Here is a 24,160-nt window from a genome sequence, read left to right on the forward strand (position 1 = left end):
TGGAAGGAAGTTCTGTAACTAGATTTAAGTAACATCTCTTTCATGGGCTGGAGCCCAGTAGACCTTAGTGAATTCCCTAAAGATTACGGCATTGCTGATCAGTCAGGAAACTTAGACTTACGTACCTCTCAGCCCCAATTTTCTGCCTGCAAGAACCTTCACTCTGACTGCTCAGGGAGCCCGGGAACTAAGCAACAACTACCTGGCTCCTTTCTCTGTGCTTCACAATAAAGACCTACTTTCTTCCATCCCCTCTGCCCATGTCAGTGATTAGCTTTCTGCATGTCAGTTGAGTGGAGCCATTATGGGGGTTCTACAACAATGACTCCAACTTGTTTGGCGTGTTTTCCAGCTGCAATACCTACAAAACTGTATCGTGGAAAATAATAAAACAATAAAACACACACAGAGGGATCCTCAGAACTTTCTTTTCCTCATTCCAAATGGATTCACTTTCTCACACAAGGTTAAGTTTCCATTTCTCAGTTCTGTTGGGATCACTGAAAAAAGACAGTGCCCTGTACTAGCAAAGACTTGAACTAGGCTGCTAAGGTGAGCTATAGCCAGACTCATCTCCCTCCAGAAAACATGGGTCAGGCCGTGGGAAAGACAGAAGATGAGACTCTGGGCTATCTAGTGCCTAGAAGCACCCCAGTGGATGGCAGGTGAGGTGAGCGGGAAGACCCACTATCTCTTCCTTAAATCCACACGAAAAAGGCAGCAATGAGGAATTTCATGGTCAGATTTTCATCCAGTTGTTTATCCCAACTAAGTTGTGACAATCAGAAGTTGGTGCTGAGGAAATACCCAAGCATATGAACAGTGATTCCAACTCATACCTATGGACCACCGGTAAAACCTTGTGTTCAGGTTGTAATTGAGGGTAAAAAAAATATAGTAAGCCACATGGTGACACATGTGCTCTCTTACTCTAATGACTTCAAGAGTAAAAGGCAAAATTATCTCAGAAGCATTCTAATCCATAGAGTACACAAGAAAGACAACATCCCAACTTACATTTAATTAAAGAATCATTGGAAAAATACAGGCTTTGAATATATTGTGACCTCGTATCTATATAAGAAAACTAAATTTTAACAATTGTAATAATATTTGCAATATTAATTCTCAGTGCTGTTCATTGAACAGAATTTAAACATGCAAAGCACTTAGAAGAATACCTTGCAGTGTAACTATGTGCTATTGTCATAAGCAGCTTTTTCTGTAATTTCAATTGTTATTGAGTTTTGCCATGTTAAAATAAGATGAAAGAGTTATACTTAATTGTCAGTAGTTTCCAGAATTGCTTTTAGCAGCAAAAATCCATTTTTCAAAATCCTGTCTCTTAACAATAACAATCAAAAAGGTGGTATGACTCTTAATGAAAGGGGAGCTGCTTGGTTTGAAGTTGAGCCAAGTTCCTATTAATCAGGGGTGTCCTCTGGGGACGGCCCAGGGAAGCAAGCTGCAGACAAAGCCAGGGATGTCACAAGTTCAGAGTTGGGAAAATCAGTGATGCATATGCTCTCATTCTCAATTTCAGATTGCTTACCTGGAAACAATGCCTAGTATATTAATAAAAATACTTAACCAAGACTCTAAGAAGTCGGAGCTTGATGCACAGATTCCTTCTTGGTCAAGCATTGACTGCTTAGTCATGTGAGAAGAGGTTGGCACAGCTGAACCAGAAGAAACCAAACAATAGGTGAGATTACCAGTTGGTATAAAATTGATTTCAACAACTGGTAATTTCAACAAAGTATGGTCCTACTGGATGGATACCAGCTAAATGCCAACTCCGGGTATTTGAAGCTGTCCTCTGTCCTCTGGACAGCTTCAATATGGAAAAACTCCACATTGGGTTGGAATCCTGTTACAAACAGCTGTACTGTAAACATCACCTGGAAAGCTGTATCTGTTACTTCTCATTTGGTCTCAGCCCTTTCAAAATATTTTTGAATTACCATATTGCAAAAGAAGGAACTCATGATGTTGACCAACTTTAAAGGAGAGAAAGGTGTGGGTGTCCTCCCTTAGATGGGGAAGAATCCTGCAAACCTGATGCCCTTTCCCCTTGATGAATTTTCCGAAATAAAGTACTGTTGAGTTAAAATGCAGTGCTTAAACCCAAGTCATTTTTGACATTTGGATAGCAGTTCTCTATGATAGAATTTGCAAACGTCACTTTGTATTCATCATAGAAGAAAATGAAGAATCCAAAGTAGTAGTTGACAGCTGTAAATTAGAGGAGTTGGTCTGTGGTTTCATCCTTATGAAAAGTTCACAACGATACTTGTCACTGAACTAGTGAAGTGTGTGATTTCTGCTGTTGGTCCTTGACACAGACTGTGTATTCACGTCATAAGAGGTGATGGTGTCAGGAGAAGGAAACAAGATCTTCAGGGTGTGCTGCATAAGAGAATTGGTACATTGGGTCTGAGAGATGAGAGATGGAGACATGAGAAAGGGAAAACGGTGTTGTGTGTGCGGGGAAGGCCACCAACACATGTACAAACAACACTTGCACGTGACTCAGGATGGCTTCCTGTTACATCATGAAGATTGGGTCCCCCCATGTCACAGGCAGAAATGTGTCCGTTTAGTATTCCAATAAACTATTTACACATCATTTTTTTCCTTGTTCCTGTGGGAAAGAAGCACGGGAGAAAAGTCATTAAAATGTATCACTTTAAAAGAAAAGCATGTGGCTAATGAGTAAGCAGCTGTTTGGTTAAGTAAATGACTCATTCTGGGGTATTTATGCAGCACATTTTTCAAACCTGTAAAAAAAGTAAAGAAAAAAAATATATGCCTAACACAAAAGCAGCTGCTCCTGCCTTTATGAAAGAGATAGTTCCTCTTCAGGCTTATCAGTTTATCTACCAAAGCATACACTGGCCATTCTAACGAGTACAACACAAATTTTAATTGAGAAGTGAATATTTGTAGAGTACTTATCTTATGGATTGTTCTATGCACAAAAGGCAAAAGCCTTGTCTTTTCAGAAACATTTTTATTCATTTTCATTTCTTTTAATTTGAAGGAAGAAACAGAGACAGACAAGAAAAGATTCTCCATTTGCTGTTTTACTTTCCAAATACCCACAACAGGCAGGGAGAAACCAAGACCCAGGAGCTCCAGCAAAGGCTGTGACGTGGGTAGCAGGAACCCAAGTACTTGAGGCATCATCTGCTTCCCCCCCACAGCACAATGCATTAGCAAGCAGCTGTACTGCAAGTGGAGGAGCTGGGACTCAGCTGCACCACACACCAGCCTGGCCCAGCCTTACAGAAATCAAGTCTGATAGGGAGGTTATTATAACTGTACAACTGAAATAGAGCAAATAATGAAAAACATCTTTTTTACTGAAAACAACTTTCATTTAAATGGTGATTTGAATGTATTATGTAATGTTAACATTGAAGGGGGAAGGAAAACACAAAATATTTGCTACTTCACATGATCTCAGCTGCTGCTAGTAAGTGGCGGGTTTTGTGGCTAGCCACCTGTAACTGATGGTGTCTGCTGAAATTTGTTCCCCTGTCAAAAGTTCAACTGATAGGAGGCTGGCCTCCCACTGTTGTTTGGACGTCCCTTAGCTAGGATATCTAGTCACCCCACTGACAGGAAGGTGGTCTCTGGATTCCATGAAGTTGTGCCTACGTGGGCAGGTCATTGGCACCATGGCATCTTCCCCCAACTACCAGGAACCCCATGTGGTGGTGCAGCTGCTGTTGCTGCCTCATCTTCTCATCTTCTCATAGCCACTGAGGATCATCCAGGGGTCCTCTTAGGGAAGGGACCTAAGGAGTTTCTGGCCACACTCAGGAGTCTGTGATCTCGAGGCTATGGGCTTGGCTGAAACATCGTGTTATTGTTTTTGTTTTAGGCTGGGCGATGCCAGGCTCCTAAAGATTGACCTCTGCTTAACCAAGGCAAGGTACTTTGAGACCAGACACCTGGCTCTTTTCAGCTCTCTGCGTAAAGGAGTTGCCCTAGTCCAAGTAGACCCCAAATGGTTACATTATACAAGCTGTGAGGTTTTCTGACTGGTAACAAGGGCTGGAAGGGAAATTTTAGTCATTCCAAGGAAATCTTCACTTAAGCTTCTATGAGCCACAAATATTTAAAACTCACAAAGCTTCAGCTGATCCTCCTTAACCAATCCATTCTCTACCAGGAACTGGCATGTTTTTGTGCTCAACACCCTGTACCTGAATTATTTCTCCCTAGTCTGGATGCTCAATAACAGTACCATTGTATGCAAATTTCTTCTGAAACACTTTTGCTGATTTCTTTATACCACAATCATCGGTGATCGCTTGAACAAGAGTTAAGGGTCTTACTGCCATTTCGCTGTTGAATTCTTACATGGATATAATTTTCCTTGGCAGCAGGAAGTGGGTCTTCACCCTTACTTGCATCAGCAAAGGGGTTGAAAAAATGGAGGTTTTAGATAGCAGACGTAGAGTAGGATTCCTCTTCATCTGTAGAAATGGCCTGGGGAAGGCTGTGGAGGAAGGTGGATGGAGAGAATGGAGAGATGGGAAATGCAGGCACTCAGGAAGGAGGCAGCTCAGTGAATGGGGAACCAGAAAACATATGTAGAGGTACTATATTCTACAGTTTGTGTAACTTTTTATTTGCTTGTATTTTGATAACTAATGTTTAATCAGAGCATCTTTATACACTGGGCCATGTGCATTTGAGACCTATTGTTGAACAAAGCATGTACTCCTAGGAAAGTTGATAATAAAATTAAAAGCAATATCAGAAATCACACCAAGAAAGGAAGGAATGGTTATGAGTGGAGCGTGAGATGAGGCTGTTTTCTGGCACATCAAGTTCATTTCAGAGATCCTTGCCAGTCAAGATAGGAAGGAAACTGGGGTACGTAAAAGAGCTCCAGGTAGCCAGATTTATGTAGTTAGTGTCCTTTGAATAAAGCATCAGTCAGGAACTGTATCTGAAATTACACTTGATGATTGATACAATTAGATAAATAGAAGTTTCCAAGAAGAAAAAATGACTTGAGGCAGAAATAAGAGACAGAAACTGCTCAGTGACTGAATGCAAGGAATGATCAAGATCATAGTTCCCACCCGAGTCTGGCTGCTGTGCCTCACATCCTAATGGGAAGCTCATGTGAGAGATCATGAGTTCTCAGCTCTTAGCTCTCGCCTGATCTAGCTATGGCCACTGCAGCCTTTTGAGGAGTGAACCAGCAGATGGAAGATCTGTGTGTGTGTGTGTGTGTGTGTGTGTGTGTGTGTGTGTGTGTGTGATTTCAAATAAATATATCTTCAAGAAAAGAAGATTAAATACAGTTTTGGGCTCTCAAACAAGGTGTATGGATGAAAGCGATAGGACTCTGATAGACTTTGCAGAGTAAGTGGGAACTTGAGCCATCTGCTGCAATAAGGTGAGGAATAATTGAAATGAGACCATCTCTGAAAGCTTGTTGGGACACATTCATGTTGAGGGCAGGGGAGACTGTTGAAGAACACCAGCCTGGGTTTGCTGGGGCTGCCCTAACAGCGTGCCACAGTCAGGGAAGTTTAAACCAATGAAATACTTAGAGACTGAAGTGGAAGATGAAGATTCCAGCAAGTCTGTTTGCTCTGAGGTCTTTTTCCTTGACTGGCAGATGGTCTGCACTTTCCTTGTCACAAAATAGTCTCTCTTGTGTGTGCCTGTGTCCTATTGTCTTTTTCTAAGGACTCCAGTCATGCCAGATTAGGTCCACCCTTGAGACCTCATTTCATTCTTTGAGCTATCTCTGTAAAAGCCCTTTCTCCAAATATAACAATGTCCTGAGGCCACAGGGGGCTAGGCATTCAACATGAGATTTGGGGAGAGACACAGTTCAACCTATAATAACAGGAGTTAAGAAACTCATCATTAGAAGGAGAATGAACAATAAAGTTTTAAGTCCAAATTACCAGAGATTACTCACCCCTCTTTCTGTTTGTTTGCTAAGTAGTACCACACTGATGCTCTCTGAGATCTTGTCCAGTTAAACATCTCCCATCATACAATCACACTGCAGAGGTAATTGTTAACATTGTAGCTTATCAGTTCTGTGTGTCACAGAACACAATGCATTGCATCAACTCAAAAATGACATAAATAATGTATATGTGCACATCCTTGTAAATGTATGCCACACTGAAAAGTGCAAATGACGTTGAATGGGATCACTTGGAGGAATACGTGACTTTGGCACCATTCAAATCAACATCCTAAAAGCCAAGTGTAAATCCCAATGAGAAGTGTTTATGATGCTGTCTGATTTATCACAGGGTTTTCTGATTTTTTTTTTTCTTTTACAAACTAGAGAAATTCCCAAAGCTTTCTCATTCGGTGTGGTTCTTTTATCTTTTACCTGTTACTAGGAACTTGTTGTTATTGTTGTTCACTTTTTTTTTTCTATTACATGCTGCCAAAAAGGGCTCTCTGTACCTTTCACTCTGTTTAGAATTTCACATCACCACTGTTTTCCCATCTCTTCCTCAAGCTAGGGTTGTGTGTTCCCAGGGTAGTATTTCAACAGTCCCTGCTATCATTATAGGGTGTGTCATCTGAAATCCTGCCCTGCAACAGCCAGTCTGATGACTCTGTTGTTGGCCTCTTGAAAGAGGATGAAGACTTTAGAGCAGGCTAATGATCTATTTCCCTAGTCTGGTAAGTCTTACAAATGCGTCTTTCATAATGGAAGAGTCTTTTTTCATGGGGCAGAGCGTGGGCAAATGTAGAATTTTTTGGGCTTGGCAGGCAGTGGAGTGTGAGGAGTGCTATAATCTCCATGATGGTGTTAATCATGCTTTGCTCAGTTTATGCTCTTTTATATTTTGCAGGCAGTTCTGATAGAGCAACCAAAGCATTCTTTTTTTTTTCTTTTTTATCTAAGTGTGCCTCGGGTAAGCTGTGGCAATGGAATGGCTCATTGTCTAAAGTACTTAGTGAAAAACATATTCTCAACTCCCGTACCAGTTCATGTGAACTTTGCAAGTGCCTGAGTTGCCTTATTGGTTAAAAGCAGATTGATACAGGGCTGAGGCCATCGGGGACATGAGTTTTTATTTTTGGAAGTATTGAATGTGGTGTTTAATTTAAAGCAAACGTCCTCTTTGTAGTGTTGTCATGAAAATAAATGACCACTAAGTGGAAAATCATTGCCATTAAGAGTATCACTGATTTAAGGAATAGTTGGCCTTTATCTTCTGGGATGTCTCTTGACCCCTGAAAAGTACTAGATTAATAAGTGAGCAACAGCTGTGCATACAGACTTTGACCTGAGAACACTGCTCAGCAAGAAAAGTCCAAAAGATAAATATTGTTATATTCCTTTTATTCTTAAGAAAGCGCTACAGATAACCCCCTAATAATTACTTGTTTACTGCTTTCTGTGAGTCTCTCTAAATCAGCCTAGGTTACTAGCATTCTTTATTATTATTAGCATTCTTTAGGTACAAATATTAGTAGTTCTCTTTTTCTCTTTATTTGCTACATTGTAGTTTTAATAATTGAAGAAAACACACTTGAGGAAACTTACAAATAAATCTCACAAGATGCATGATCAGGTGAGAATTCCTGTTTTCATCTTTCACTACCATCATGTTCTCAAACCAAATTAACAAGTAGCTATCATCATTTACACTCCATGGGACAGTGTGCAAAAATGCTGAAGAATATACTGAGAAGTCCAGAATGGCCTGTTTGTCATCGCAGAGATTCTAGGCCAGCTGGAGAGAAAGGCATCATGAGGAGGGAATGAGGGAACAGAGAGGAAATAATGAATTAAGGACCTACTGACCTTTCTCATTAAAGCCAATAGATGTATGCATGTCTGAGTATGTGCTTGTGTGTGTGTGTATGTGTACAGTACAGTTACACCACAGATTTTCTACTACTTAATCCAAGTCATCCTAGAACACCCAGAACATATTCAATCTGCTATTTCAATCTCATACAGATGTTAGAGATTGAGAGAGAATTGTTTTCACGTAGTTCACTTGTTCTCCAAGCTATTCCAAGGTCCCTGTTCTTGGCTACTAAAGAGCTTCTGGAAGCACTATGCATTGGTTCCTCCATGCCTAGGGCAGAGAACACCTTACAGACTCCTGTCTTCCTTCTCTTCCCCTATGACTCCTAAGTCCTTTGCATCCTGTCTACTCTTTCCCCCAGAGCCCTCCCTGTCTTCTCTTGTGTTGGTAACTCCAGCAGTGGTTGTCATTTGAGCATGTCTCATTCCCAGCTGGCAGGAAAGCAGTCAGAACCCTTGTCAAGGTGCAATATCTGAAAGCCAATCACTCAGACCGCCTGTAGGAATGCAAATCCACAGCCAGTCCTCCTGCCTTGACTTGTGTGGAAGTGTGGCCATTGTCCTGCTAGGTTAGATCAGATCACAAAAGGTGACAGAGCAACAACTGGAGAAGCAAACCAAGCCATACCCAAAGTAACTGTAATCTGAGTCTTTCTTAGGGGGTCTAGTCCACTTTCTGCTGCTACAGTGTGAGATTCATCACTCTTTCCATGACTCATGAAGACCGAAATGGATTAATCTGTTCATGAGAGCACTTACTTCTGGCCCAATCACTTAAAGAACTCACCTCCCAGCATTGCCACAAGGACAGTCAGGTTTCAATATGACTTGCAGAAGAAACAAACTATTCTCAGATCATAGCCGTAGCAAACAGAGCTCTGATTTAATAAATAAAGTACATTTTCCCCAGAGGAGAAAGCACCTTGCATTCGCTCATGCAAAACACACAGAATTTTGGTGGACAGGCATTTCTAAGGTCTTGATTTTACCATTTTGTGTAGACCCATTCTTTTCAATACATTTGTTAATTGGCCATCCTTTGAAAAATGCAAATCTTATATATAAAAATGAACTAAGACCTTGCATTTAAGAAATAATTTCAGAGGATAAATTCAAATGATCTATTGTCGTACAACCTGGTGTTTATATAACCATGTATTGTACAGTTGAAAATGGCTAAGACAACAAAAGTGAAGTGTCTTCCCACAAATAAGAATGAGAGATACTCAAATTATGTTAATTAGCTTAATTAGCTTAACATGGCAATTACACAATAGGTACATATTCTGTATATCGTAGTATACACTGCATATTTTTATTTGTCCATTAAAAATTTTTCAAAATAGCTTGAGAAATTGGAGAATTGTAAGTTAACTGACTATCTGGGCTCTAGAGAAAGATTGATGTATACTATTGCTGATTTTAAATTTTTTTTCAATTGGGAAAGTTATATTACAGCAATGCATGCACATTGAATCCAAAGTTCAGTCATTCTTCTGGAATAGCCACTGGATGTACCATTATACTCTTGGTCTTCCTTTTCTCTCATCACCATCACTACCTCTTAAAACCTCATTTGCACAAGTGTTTATTCTTATGCTATCCATATAACATTGCCTTAGTCATACTTCTAAAACTTGGTTTATGCTCTTCCACTAGTTTATAGGAGCTTCTCTGCTTCTTTGTCACTCAAAATTTGTACTGTAAGAGCTGGTGTTTGTCCTTTCAGTTAAATAGTAGTTTAAACCACCTGACTGCATGGGTTAGTTCCAGTTTCATCTCCACTCTTGGTCTCAGATTCTTGATAATGTATTCCCCTGGGAAGCAGCAGGTGATAATTCAAAGGTGCCTGCCATAAACAAGAAATGAAAGAAGGCATAGGAGCAACAACAAATTGCAAAAACTTTACAGACACACGAAGAAAATAGCAAATATGGAATGGAAAACATACTAATTTAATGAGAATTATGTGTGTGGTGCTTATTTTGTTTTCTATAAAATGTACTTTCTACATTTTCCATAATGCATTTTTATTGTAGTAAAATATACGTAACATAAATTTACCATTTTAGCCATGCTAAATGTACAGTTTATTGTCACTAAGTACATTTATTTTTTATGCAATCATCACAACCCTTTTCTCCAATCTTTTCATCTTCCCAGGCTTAAATTCTGTAGCCATTAAATAATAATAACACTGTGTTTCTCCTTTTCTGACAACCACCACTCTTTCTACTGTTCTATGAATTTGACTTCTCTAGTTTTGCAAATTGAATTATGTGTTTGTGCTTTCATTACCGGCTTATTTAACTTTGCACAAGGTTCATCTTCGACGTTCATCCAAGTTACAGCATGTGTCAGAATATGTTCCATTGTGTATGTGTGTCACATCTTGTATCCACCCATCAATAAACATTCAAGCATCTTCCACTGTAGGACCATATTGAATACTATTGCTGCAAATGTGGGTATAAAAATATCTGTAAGATCCCTAGTTTTAATTGCTAATGGAATATACAGAGGGGAATTGCTGGATCATATGTCAATTCTCTTCAATTTTTTGTACAACCACCAAATGGTTTTCCTCAGTAGTTACTTAGGATTGAATTTCTTCACATCATCACCAACATTTGCTTTCTGACTTTTGATAAAAAGTCATCCCAGAGTTTGAATGACCTTCTTCAAAACAAATAGTAAGTGCTAATTTGAAAGACTTCATTCTAAACTAATGGAAACCATGTAGAATAAGAAGAACTCCAAGAAAAAGAATGAGAAGGATCTTGCAAAGTCTGTAGAAAATTAAATTAAAACACGTGTTCAAGGGCAGGGACTCGGTGTTAAGTTCCGCTTTGGATGTCTGCATCCCACATCAGAGTATCTGGGATCAAGTTCCTGCTTCTCCACTTCTGATCCAGCCTCCTGCTCACTCACACTGAAAGCACCAGCTAATGGGCCTGTGCAAGACCTAGGTGTTGCCTTCAGACTTCAGCCTAGGCCAGCTCCGGCTGTGGCAGATATTTGGAGAGTCAACCAATGAATGGAAAATCTCGGCCTCTCAAATAGTCTTCAAACTAAATAAATTATTTCATATGACGAAGAGATAAATGTATGTGTTACTCAAAAAAATCAAAATGTATGCCCTAGTTGTTTCATAATATGTAATTTCACTAAGATGTTTGAAGACTTTATGTCAAAAATACTGTCACAAGCTTATCAACAACTTGTTCCAAGTTCTCACCCATGGCCAGAACCTGATTCGTGTTCTGGGTTAAGTCTACAGGTTCAAGTCAGGGTGAACAGGTGCAAGGACACCTCTGCCGAACTCCCAAGAGAAAAGCAGGCGTGGAAGCTGTAGAACTTGGAACAAAGGTGAGCTGCTGGAGGGCACTGGTGTGGAGCTGGGCTGCTTCCATCAGATCAGGGTCTGAGTACAGCCTGCAACCCTGAGTTCAGCGTTTCCTGCCTCAGGAAGCAAACGTAGTACAAGACCAGTGACTATAACAGAACTAGGCCTCCTGATTCCAGAGGGCAGGACCCCTCCAGGACACCTTAGCCAGAGGCCAGATTCATGTCCAATTCTTGACTCCCACTTTATATTACAGTGGATTTTAGCTCCATCTTGGAGGGGTGGGAAGCGGGAAATATTTCACTTGCATATATTATACCTGTGAGAGAGTTAACAGATCAAACTCTCAGAAAAAAAACAGTAATACTGTTTTACAGTCTGATAAAAGGACAAAATGTTTATCTCCTTCTTTGTTTGTCTTTGTTTTTCATGGTTTCTAAAAAGTGCACCACTTGATTAGTCCAATATTCTTCCCCAGTCTCCCACATCTTCCCATTACATACTGGCTGTAATTTGTAGCAATGACTTTTTATTGCAAAATAACATTTGACAGTTGTACCTGAGTTGAAGCACAAGGTATGTTTATTATCAACGCATTTTTTTTCTTTGGATAGTTTTTATTATTATAGTTACATAATTGAGCCTAAAGGTTCCAATAGGAACGCCCGAGATGGAGTCTTATGTTGTTGCCCTTTTCTGGAGCTCTAGCTATGATTAAAAACACAAATGCAAAGAAATCACTTCAGGTTTGTCTCCATGTGATCTAAATCTAGTGCTCTGAGCATTTACCAGAATAACATTCAATGAAATCATATCCTTATGTGAAGGAAGACACGGTGAAGAGCGTGATGTACATTAAGTGCAGTGGTGTTCGACTCATCTTAAACTGAGCATCTTCACGTTTGCAAAATGCTTGCTTCCTTCTGCTCTGGAAAACCTAGTTGCCTTGCCTTACCTACGATGGAAAACATTAATCAAACTTATTATTGTTAAGGCCTGATTAAATGCTTACATCCTCACACACCAATCTGCTGACTTCTCTCTCTGTGTGTACTTTCCATTTTAACACACAGACAAAACTGTGAAACTAAGGAAAGCTATTATCAGAGATATTTACTCGTGACATCATTACCTCTATTTTATACATGAAAGGCCCTTTACATGAGACATGTTAAAATAAACATCATCTTTGAGCAGAATCTCCTCAGGCACAAGAATAGTTGACGAAAGATCCTGTACTCTTAAGAACAATATTTTTGAATCTGTATAAATTCGTGAACATTCACCCCTGGAATAAAAGGCTGCGGAGCTGCGTTTGTGCTCATTTCTTCGACAAAATTCCTTTAAGAACAGATAGAAATCGTGAAACTTCTGTAATTTGGATATGATGCTTGTTTTCTACAAATGTAGATATCTTAACTTTATTCTGAATCTCTAAAAAATTGTGTCCTGGACAACTCTCTTCTCTCCATGGATGTAGTTTTTTGTTCTGAGAGCAAGCAACCTTCTTGCTTTAATATTCTGTTCCTGTAGTTGGAATGTGTCACTGGTATAACACATTAAGTACTCGTGGAATAAAAGGTTCAACAAGATATGTTATAAATACCCATTGGTTACCATATCACAGAGAGCTCAGTGTGTTTTTTTTTTTAAGATTTAGTTATTTTTATTGGAAAGTCAGATACACAGAGAGGAGGAGAGACAGAGAGGAACATCTTCCGTCTCCTGGTTCACTCCCCAAGCGTCCGCAGGGGCCGGTGCTATGCCCATCCAAAGCCAGGAGCCAGGAACTTCTTTCCAGTTCTCCCACACGAATACAGGGTCCCAATGCTCTGGGCCGTCCTCAACTGCTTTCCCCAGCCACAAACAGGGAGCTGGATGGGAAGTGGAGCTGCCAGGATTAGAACCAGCACCCATATGGGATTCCAGGCGCGTTTAAGGCAAGGACCTTATCGCTACTCTATCACGCGGGCCCACAGTGTGGTTTTTAATCTTTAATCGGTGCGCCATTTAATCTTTAAGAAGGAGTGACTAACAACATTTCTTAGGTGAAACTTACTGGCTGTGTTGATTTGCCAAGTGGTCATTAGTAAGATTTCTTTTTAAAAAATTTCTTTATTTTTATTGCAAAGTCAGATATACAGATAGGAGGAGAGATCGCTTCTCAGCCTTTTGGCTAAGATCAAGTGTAGAAAGGAGGAAAGACAGAGAGAAAAATCTTCCGTTGATGCACTCCCCAAAAACCTACAATGGCCAGAGCTTAGCCGATCAAAAGCCAGGAAACTTGACCCTCTTCCAGGTCTCCCACATGGGTGCAAGGTCCCAAGGCTTAGGGCCATCCTCAACTGCTTTCTCAGGCCACAAGCAGGGAGCTGGATGAAAAACAGGGCTGCCTGGATACAAACCGGCACCGTAAGGGATCCTGGCGTGTGCAAGGCGAGGACTTTAGCTGCTAGGCTACCACACCAGGTCTGATGAGATTTCTAACGTAGCTCCAGTAGTCTTAGGGTTCTTTAAGCTTGGCAAGCATACATTAAAATATTGATAAAGAAATTTAAACTACTGTGGTCCTCAATTATTTTCTCCTGTAGTCTTTTCTTGTAGCAAGGTAAATTATTATGCTTTGCTGTGCATATTATTTAGGAAATAGTATTTTTCTTTCAGAACATTATCCCAATAGTCTGACTACTATTCAATCATTATTCACTTTTTTTTCTTCTTTATTCCAACATTACTCTATTCAAAAAACTTCATGAAATGATTATCTTTTGGATACCAAGAATGAAAATATAAAGATGTTAACTACTTAAAAACACCTCTGGTATTTTTTATTTTGGGAAAGAGGTCATTCTTGATTTCTCATTTTTGTAATTGCATTTTCAAGTTTCCTTTATATGCTCAGCCACTTGACTTAGCAAATGTTTTAGCTGAATACTCTGTGAGCCATATAACATGTGGGCTAATGGGAACAAGAAGAGGAAAATGCATACAAGTGCTAGAACTTTTACCATGCAAAATTAAAATTAAGTTCAATAACTCCTGAAAGACTGATGTGTAATTGCGACAAGACTCAGCATTTTCTTTTAAGATAAAAGAGCTTACTAGTGTTTTTAAATACTGAAGAAAATGGTCGGAAAAGGCTCTAAGATACAGGGGAAGTGGGAAAGTGGAGTTTCAGTACAATGTGCTTAGATTAAAGCTGTTGTTGCTTCTTTATTTGAACATGGTCAGGCAAAAAGACGCAATTGTGTTAAGCAAATATTCAGGGTTCATGTCAAGGAGTTTTTCTGATAATATCTTCTCCTTATGAAGAGCAAATGGTAACTTGTTGATGGAAATAAGTAAGTAAGCAAATATTCAAAACGTGCTGGAATGATGTGGGGAGCTGAGAAAATGGCAACGAGAACATGGGTTTGACCCTTGACGCTGGGAGTCCAGTGTAATCAAGACCCCTATATTTTATTACATGTGTTTATTCTGGGGCTGGTCTACACAGCTGCGAGATTTTCTCAGATTTCTCTCAAAAGTTTTACTTATGTAACAGAAATAAATAAACTCAAAGATGTTTAAATAGCCCTACATAGTCTGAAGCCAAAAGTAGAACCGAATAGGCTTTAAGCCAAAATAACCAAGTGTGGGCTTCAGAAATGAGACAGAGAATGGCAAATACTATCATCACCTCCATATTCTATATTTTCTCTTTGGAAACTGATTTTTAAAGTAGAGTTTCCATGAGGGAATCTTCCATGTCCTCCTTACCTGTGGTTCCCAACCCTTAGTCTGCATCTGCAACACCTGGAGAGATTGTTAAAGCCCAGACTTCAGGGACCATCATCACAACTTTGGATTTCGTGAGTTCACAGTCCCAACGAGGCTTCTGTTGCATTTGAGGCTGCTGATCAGGCTAGCATAGCTTGAGAATCATGGCTCTGCATGAAACTCGGGGTTGCCAGGGCTGACATCTCAATGGTTGATGTCTCTGCAAGTTTACCTGCTTGACTCAGCTTCTCACTCATTATGGACTTTCCTGGAACCTCACAGTGTCTGGCACATCACGGATACGCAATAGCTGTCTTAAGGAAAAAATATAAGCTAATATTTATTTACTTTTTATTAATTGATTTGAGATATAGTGAGAGTACCCATCTATTGGTTGACTGCACAGCTAGGACAGAGAGCTCAATGTGTGACTTCCACATGGACAGAGGAACACATCTACTTCATCCATCATCTCTCTCAAAAAAATTATTTATTTTTATTGGAAAGGCAGATTCACAGAGAGAAAGTTCTTCCACCCACTGGTTCACTCCCCAAATTGCCACAGTGACCAGAGATGAGCTGATTCGAAGCCAGAAACCCCTTAAGGGTTTCCCACATGGTTGCAAGTTCCCAACTTTGGGTCTTGCTCTACTGCTTTTGCAGATCACAGGCAGGGACCTGGATCAGAAGTAGAGCATCCAGGACACAAACTGGTGCCCATATGGGCCAACACATGAAGGTGAAGGATTAGCCAATTAAGCCATCTCATCAGTCCAGAGCCGTCTTCTCTTGGTTCCCATATGCACATTGGCAAAAGGCAGGAATTAGAAACCAAGGCATTCAAATGTGGGCTGTAGCTTTCCCATAGAGCAGCTTAATGGTTTACTCGCATTCCCACCCCAGGCAGCATTTAGTAAATGTCCTCCGTGAGTGACAAGCTCATTTTCTCTACCTCTGTAGACAGGCACAGCCACATGCACAAAATTCTTCATATGTTGATACAGCTCTGTGTCAACAGAGCACAGTTCTGAACTAAATAGCACTTACTTTTAAAAATGATCTTAGCACTGTATAAAGATTTTAAAAGGTCACAACTAACTACAATGTAAATCTTTGAGAACTAGAAAATATCCAAAATATGAAAGTACTTTAAAAAGCTTTTTGAAGATGTAATTAAAACGTAAGTTTGTTTTGATGTGAGAAGTGAAAGTCGTGGTTAGTTTTTTGATGACGGGTGTTCTTCAGGAACTTTTTCAAGACATCATGTATGTCATCTGCTCTTTGCTCCTCTGAAGTCAGTGTTGTATTGGTATCATAAGCTTCAGTTTGTGCATAAGGACCTGCAGAACCACGGCCTGTTTATTCTTGTGAAGTTCCCACTGATCTTCAAATCCCCAGGTCTTCTCAAGGTTTCTCTCCATGTCTGAGTCACTCAGCACTTAGGACCGGGAAAGATAGCTTTCCTTTGCAAAGCTCTCTTTTGCGGGCTCTGAGTCACCTTCATGCCTGAATTCTCTGTGCTTTTTTGGCCACTTCTTTTTAGTATCCTTGCTTTCTCCTTCTCCTTTCCTGGACCTTGGGCACTGAATGTCCCCAGAAGCTCGTTTCCTTACTGCTGTCTTGTCTACCTTTCAGTGAACTCACTTAGTCTCAAATAATAGCACCGCGCTGCCTCCACCAGATCTGTGATCTCCAGCCCCAGTCTCACCCCTCACCTTCATACTCACTCATTGGATTTCCATCCCATCATCTCCATTTGAATAGCTAACAAGCCTCAAGTGGAACAGGTCTGAATTGGAATCTTCAGGTGCCTCATATCCACCTCTCTCATTTTTTCCCACCTCAGTAGAGATTGCCCTTATAAACCAGTTGCTCAGGTAAAGAAAAAAAAATGACAACATCACCTTGGAATTCTTTTGTGTGCTAATGTTCCGCAACCTCTGCTGCCTTGTGTCTACTCCAAAACTTCTAGTTCAATGTCTTGGCATCATGGCATATGCTGCAGACACATGTCAGACAGCCTGCCCTTAAGGCGCTAGACTGTAGCCTTGTACCACATCTCCGTTCTCGCTGCTCCCTCCAAAGGCCTGTTCTCCAATGAGCAGCTGGAGTGATTTTGTTGTGAAGTGAGTCAGATGACAATTCTCTGATTATGACCTACTGGTGGCTTCCCCCCACAAATAAATCTAATTCCAAATTACTTACTGCATTTGCAGGGCATTATTTACCCTCCATTAGCTCCCATCACCTCCTCACCCAGGTCCATGAAATTTCAGCCATTCTGGCCTTCTTTGTCCCTCCTGAATATAACAAGTATTTCCTGTCTCTGAGCTTTCCCCTTTGTAGCTGCTATTCCATTTAACCACAGTGTTATTCCCCAACCCCCTGATCATTTCTATCCCATTTTATTTCCCTCAAAGGACATATTACTTATCATAATTATTCATGTAGTGGTGTCTTTAAATTTGTCTGGATCTGACATTGGCATTGTTAAATCCAAGCCAGCAGAGGTTTTGTGTTCATCATAGCTGGATCTCCATTATTTAGAACAGTAACTGCATAATCAGGCAGAAAACCTGACAGTAGTTCAAATGCCAATGAAAACATGTAGACAATGGTTTGAACCACAGGGAGTTTATTTGAATGGATCCCCTCAGAATGGAGGTGGTTTTAAATAACAAATTAAGGGACTTGCCCAGTAAAGAGAAAAGATTTTTATAGAGTGAACTTCTCAAAGAGTCATAGGGAAGGTCCTGGAAGGGTTATGCCTACTTTAAGGGGAAGAGGCACACATGCCTGTAGGGTGATCATGGATATTACATGCATTTCATGTGCTACATGCCTCATACTGAAGGAGATGGCTTTCTGGATCAAAAAAGGTGAGGGTGAAGGCAGGGGTGAAGGTGGGGGTAGGATCATTGCTTGTGCACGGGCCTCAAACTGGCCACAGCTGGGTAGGGATTTTCAACTATCTGATAGGACATGTCAACCATCTATGTCCACTCAGCTGTCACATGTCTGTCTGCAAGAATACCTGGTACTGAAATAAATAGCATTTACTAAACTCAACTCAGGTTTAGTAAAGATGAGGCTATTTTTTTTTCAAAGGGTATCAACTGGAAAATCACACAAACATTAACACACAGATTGTGCAGGTAAATTTGAGATCTGTTTTTGGAACCTTGTTAGACATCATTTCATAATTTGCTTAGAATCTATTCCAAAATCAGATTGGTGGATTATTTTTAATTAATGATAAAGTCATACACAGAAATCTCTTCCCTTGAATCCCAAGAGGCATCTTTCAAAAACAGCAGCTTGAGACTCAACAGCAACCACAAGCCATTGGTTATATGTTGCCCTGTATTTTCATCCACAGATTGTTTCTAAAACTACAAAAGCTCCTTCTGGCTAGTGTTTTCTCCAGATTGTTAGAAACAAAAGCAACTTTTTCATTTGAGTCCTCTAGAACCTTGGAGATGGCCTTCCAGTTGAGAATAAGTAGAAGAGTTCCCATCCTGACCTGTCCCAACTCAAATGCATGTGACAGTGATAGTGTGTTTCAAGTGTTTTTCAATGTCTTGTGTCTCAATTTTGACCACACACACACACAAAAAGAATTGTAGAGCTTGCATACTTCTAGATAATTAGAAAGAAATCTTTTCCTTGGTTAGATAATATTATCATAACATTAAAGACAATGGAAATCTCCCTTTGGCTAGGTGCTTATGACCTGAAGCGTTGCCTTTGTACTCTGCTTACAACTGATATGAATTTGGTTACATTTTCTACCGTATTTAAGCCCTGGGAAAAGCTGGAGCTTCAAGATAGAGCCAGATTAGCAAATTTACAAGAAGTTCAAACTAGATCCAGTCAGGCACTTGGTTACTGGTGGTTACCCATGCTTTCTGTTAGGCTCTAGGTTCTTGGAAAAATTACATTGTGGCCCTTTTCCAGGCATGTTGCTGGTTCAGCTGCCAAGATAAGCAATCTTCAAAAGTCTTCTTTGCCACCTCAACCAATGAACTATGACCTGTAATCAGTTTAAAAAAAACAACCAATCAGGACTGAGAACTTTCTTGCAAACTTACACCCTCCATTTGCATAACAAGACTGTTTCGTATAAACAATCAGGAATAAGAGCAGAATTTGCTCATCCCAATCCAAAGCAAGGCAAAGCACCCATTGTTTAGAGAAATTCTCTTTATCAATTTGTACTTTCTTCTTCTCATATGTTTGCAGTCTCTTAAAAACCCTTTACTGATGATTGCTTCCACTGGTGAAAATATACATTGCATTCCAGTAATTCTGAGAGCACTCGTGTATCAACAGTTGCTTGGGAAGTAACCTTAATAGGACAAGTTATTCATTGGTCCTCTCTTAAATGGTCAATTTCCTAAACCACCAACAGTGAGATCTCCTCTATGCCATGTGTTCCTAAGAGATTTTTGTCCACTGAGCTGTTCCCAGCTATGTTCCCATCATTGCTGATGAGATACATGGCTAGCCCATGGCTACCTCAAATACCACAAATCCAAAATTCCATTCGTTATCTTCCTACTCCACCAACATCTCTACCCAAGTTACCTCCTTCTCTTATGGTATTCCAATTCACATAGTTAATAGAACAATTCTTGACATTTTCCGCAGTTGGAAACGTTGGATTTTTTCCCTGGGCCTGTTCTCCCTATTTATTGTTAATAAATGGACTTGTAATTCATGTAAACTTGGCTGAAGAAATGTATTGCCTGACCTCCTTTCTGTTCACCTTGCCACTTTTGAAAGTGTGAATTTTCCTACTCTTTTGTATTTCATTATGAGGTCATCTTCTTGAACTGCTCTTTCCAATTTTATCTTGGGAATGACTCCTGTAGAGTCATAGTAGGGCAGAACTATCCAATAAGACAATAAGACATCTAACATAAGCCAGATACATAACTATAAACTTTCTGGTAGTGATGTTACACAAATAGAATCAAACAAGTGAAATTTAGATGATATATTTAAGTCAATACAGCCAGACTATCAATGCTTGAAGCTGTAATTATTATGAAAACCCATTACAACATGTTTACATTTCTTTATCTCTGTACAAAGTTTTCTTGTCAAGTGCTCCATGGCCACATGTAGCTACTTTCTGTCCTGTTCAATAGCCTCAGCATTAAGGTGAGAGTTGGAAACAGGTTTACACTGGAGATTCTGAAGAAGGGTATCCTCAGAGTACTAACTCAGCAGTTAGGGCATAGATAAAGAGGCTGCCAATAAAAATCAAGAATACATCATCATATTGAAAATATGAAGGAGCTATCAGCAGAGAATTTGCAAAGCAGATAGATTCTAATTAAGAATAAAACCACATTCAAGAAAAACCATAGCCCAAAATATACAAGAAAATAGGCCTCCAATATTAAGAGAAAATAAACAAACATATAAGGCACTAAAGTATAGATGTGTCCATGATTAAAAGATGGCCTTTGGAAAAGGGAAGTGGGTTGGTGCCTCTTCCTGTCATACATGTGAGCCTATGTGGCTATGACATTTTCCTTTAGGCTGATAATCCAGGGACTCCTCTCTATATGAAAGGAAAGCTCTTGCTCTTAATCTTTACAAGAAGCAGAGTGAAAACTGGGGTGACATGAGATGGCTGTGAAACTACTGTTGACCCTAGGGTTAAGTCTATATGCAGTCTCATATAAGGACTCTAATCAAAGACACTCCAGTTGAGGTAAAATCCTCTTCCACCATCCTGCTCATGTAAGATAATAGCAGACCAGGATACATATTAATAGAAAATCCTACCAGATTTCTTACTTGAATTGAGGAAATCAACCTTTAGTCCAGTACTTCAACATATGTAACAAATAAACAAGAATCCACAAAATCTGGAAGAAAATCAGATTCAACAAACATGAGAACTAAGCAATAAAAGAAAGGAGAGAAAACTTTACATCAAGCACGGTAATCATTAATGATTGATTAAATTTCTTAGACACAGATGCACAGTCCAAGGCTAAATGAACATGGCCAAAACGCTGAGTTCCCCTGAGGAAATGCAGGAGGACCCTGGAGCTTTCAGTGCTGCACAGACCAGTGTCCACAAACAGGAAAAGCCTGTCTCATCTCCCTTTGCTCAGCGAGAAAGGCTACTACTCTGTTCCCGACTTGTAGATCTCCTTTGCTGGAGAACGTATATTGCCCATTTGCCTGGCCAGAAAGGTCAGCTGTGAAATTGCGGAGGATCAGCTGCAGCGGAAGCACAGGGCACTGGGCACTGAACCAGATAGGGGCTCTTGCCATCCCTAGAGTAGGGCGTGGAGTGGACAGGTGCCCAGAAGGAGTGAAATCAGCACCAAGGAGCATCTGCATCACCTGCAAGCTTACTGGAAAGACAAATTTTCAGTGTGAAGAAGTTGTTGAAATGGTGCTTCATTTTTCTCATAGTACATATTACCATGAGATTTTTATAGGTTAGTACAAAAACTGCGTAAAAGAATTTTGATGTTTCAGATAAAAGGACATCATATATTATTGTTTGAAGATTCTCCTATTAAAATTCTTCTATTAAATTCTCTTGCAATAAAAAGTCATTTAGGTGAACAAGTATATGCATATATTCTTATAGATGTGCTGTATAATGGGGACTAGCAAATTGGGAAGTAAAGATATGTTACGAGACGCAAATCTACTCCTGAAAAAATAAAAAGAACTCTCAATGAATTAGTGAAATATGTCTTGCCAGGGGCCAGTAGTATGGCTCAATTGGCTAATATTCTACCTGCCAGCCCCAACATACCACTTGGACATCGGTTCATATCCCAGCTGCACTATTTCCTATCGAGGGCACCCTGCACCCTCTTGGAAGACCAGAGTAAACTCCTAGCTCTGGGCTTCAGATCACCTCAGCTCTGGAGGTTACAGCCATTTGGGGAAGAAACCATCAGATGGAAGGTTTTTAGCTCTCCTTCTCTCTGTAAATCTACCTTTCCAATAAAAACTACACACAACACACACACACACATATATATGTTTCATGTTACAGTATGATATTAGATTTTCTACTTTTGCATCTACCTGTAATGTCATGATACACTTAAAAAGCAGAAAGTTAAACTTGTAACTGTTATTAAGGGACTGTACTACTGTGATAGTACGAGGGAAAATGGTGAGAGGGGAAAATAGGGAGAGAAAGGAACAAATTCTTGTACCTGTGTCTTGAGAAATAATAACAGTACAGAAAAATTTAAAAGATGCAAGGAAGAGTCTGGAACTTTGAAGGAAGAGTCTTGTTCAGTAAATGAGAATGTAATTTGTGGTGTAATCTCAACAATGATGGAGCACTTTGGCGGGAAGAAGAAAAGTGAGCAGCTGTCATCCATTGTTGGTTTGCACTTGAAAGAAAAAGGAGATGAAAGAGATTGGAAGTCCTCCTTGGGGTCTAGAGAGCATCCATTTCAGAAGCATATCCGATGTCTAAGCCAGGACTTGGCTGGAAGGAACCCAGGATCAGCAACTGAACACACTGGCCCTACCAAAGGTGACAGTTACCTCTGGGCTGCTGTTCCTCACTTCTTCCTCTCAATGTATGCAGACAACACAAATGGGAGAAATAACGATATAGCAAACATCCCAGTTAAAAATCCCGGCTTCTTAAATACCATACAGCCTGCCACAAAAGCATCTTTTCTAACTTTCCTGGGTTTTTTTCTTCATGTTTTCAGTTGTTCTCTTGGCCTAATTTAAGAGCTTGACTTTATTACACATCTGCATTCCAAGTAGTTTTCCTTGGCTTCCCTTGATTTGCATTCTTTCTTAACAATACTTCAACAACACTTCAAATAATCTTTGGAAAAACAGAATTTAAAGATACTCTTATTTGGATACAGTTTTTGAAATCCATACGTAGTTTTTCATAAAGCACATTTTTGTAACCTTTTTGAAGAACTTTCTTGTGCATACACCTCAGAAACTTTTGCACTCAAATAACATTGTCTTTAATTCCACTTTCTACACACCCTTCAGAGTACCTCTGCGTAAAAGTCCAAGCTGTACTACACAATTGTCCTACTTCTACTTATTCATCCTGCATGCTCACTTCTCCTTCATTATATTTGTCACTTTAAACAATCGTGGGCTGGGAAAGAATGTGAAAATGGTCTCGCTGGAGGGTATACTTCTATCCAGTATAGAATTTTTTATTTCCATATTGGGTTCTACACAATTTAATGTGAAAAACAGATGAATGGCTTGGATAATAAGAGAGAAGTGCCTTTGATTGCTATGAATTATGCATTTTAAGTTCTTTGCTTAAAAATGGCAAAAACTTTAACAGATTTAAATTTTTAGAAAGTGATGCTTATTACGCAGCAGAACGGCTCTAGATAATGACAATGTACTGTGTATCTAAAAAAGGTAAAAAAGGGGATTTGTGTTTTCACTACAGAGAAAACGATAAATGTATGAGGAAATATGTTTACCCTAATTTGAACACTGCATGAAGTATACATGTAATCAAATAGCACATGGTGCCACATAGATATATTCAAATTCTGCAAGTCAGTTTAAAAATTAAAAGTAAATAAATAAGGAAATCACTTAGAAGCAGAAATTTTTATATTTCCCCATGGTTATCTTACACTAAGTAGAAAGGAATGGGCAGTCTAGGTATTTGCCAATAGGTAAAATTTCCAAAACACTTGTGATACACGAAAGATCTATATAGTTAATCAACCAAAAAAAATGTAAATGTATTACTTTTCTATTGGTGCTCCAACATATTGTCATAAACGTAATGGATTCAAGCAGCATGCGTTGATTATTTAGTGTTCTACAGTGGAAGTCAGACGTCCCACACAGGCTCCAGCCAGGCTAACATCACGGCTGGTTCTTTTGGAGGATCCAGGGAAGGATCTCAATCCTTGACTTCGCCAGCTTCTGCAGTTCATGCTCATGCCACGGTTTGCACATCCTTCCTCCCCACCTGAAAGCCACTTTCAAGTCCATGTCTGGGCCAGACCCTTCCTCTTACATACAAGAATCTTGTAGCCACATTGAACTCACTGGAGTACTCTCCACAATAGTCTCCCACCTCAAGGTCTCTAACTTACTTCCAACTGCAAAGCTCCTCGGCTGTGTTGGGCAGTGACCGGTTCTTCAGGGTAAGACACAGACATCTTGCAAGATGATTATTCTGCCCACCACACAAAACCTGTGACATTTTCACTTGCTGGTAA

The 24,160-nt window shown here is 39.8% G+C and overlaps 1 pseudogene; it reads right to left on the reverse strand.

The window, feature by feature from the left end:
* Positions 1-4,126: 4,126 nt before the first annotated feature.
* Positions 4,127-21,227, reverse strand: LOC121149924 (annotated as a pseudogene).
* Between the last annotated feature and the right edge of the window lie 2,933 nt (positions 21,228-24,160).

This window comes from Ochotona curzoniae, unplaced genomic scaffold, assembly GCF_017591425.1.
Source record: "Ochotona curzoniae isolate NIBS_2020 unplaced genomic scaffold, NIBS_Ocur_1.0 scaffold_4812, whole genome shotgun sequence".
NCBI lineage: Eukaryota > Metazoa > Chordata > Mammalia > Lagomorpha > Ochotonidae > Ochotona > Ochotona curzoniae.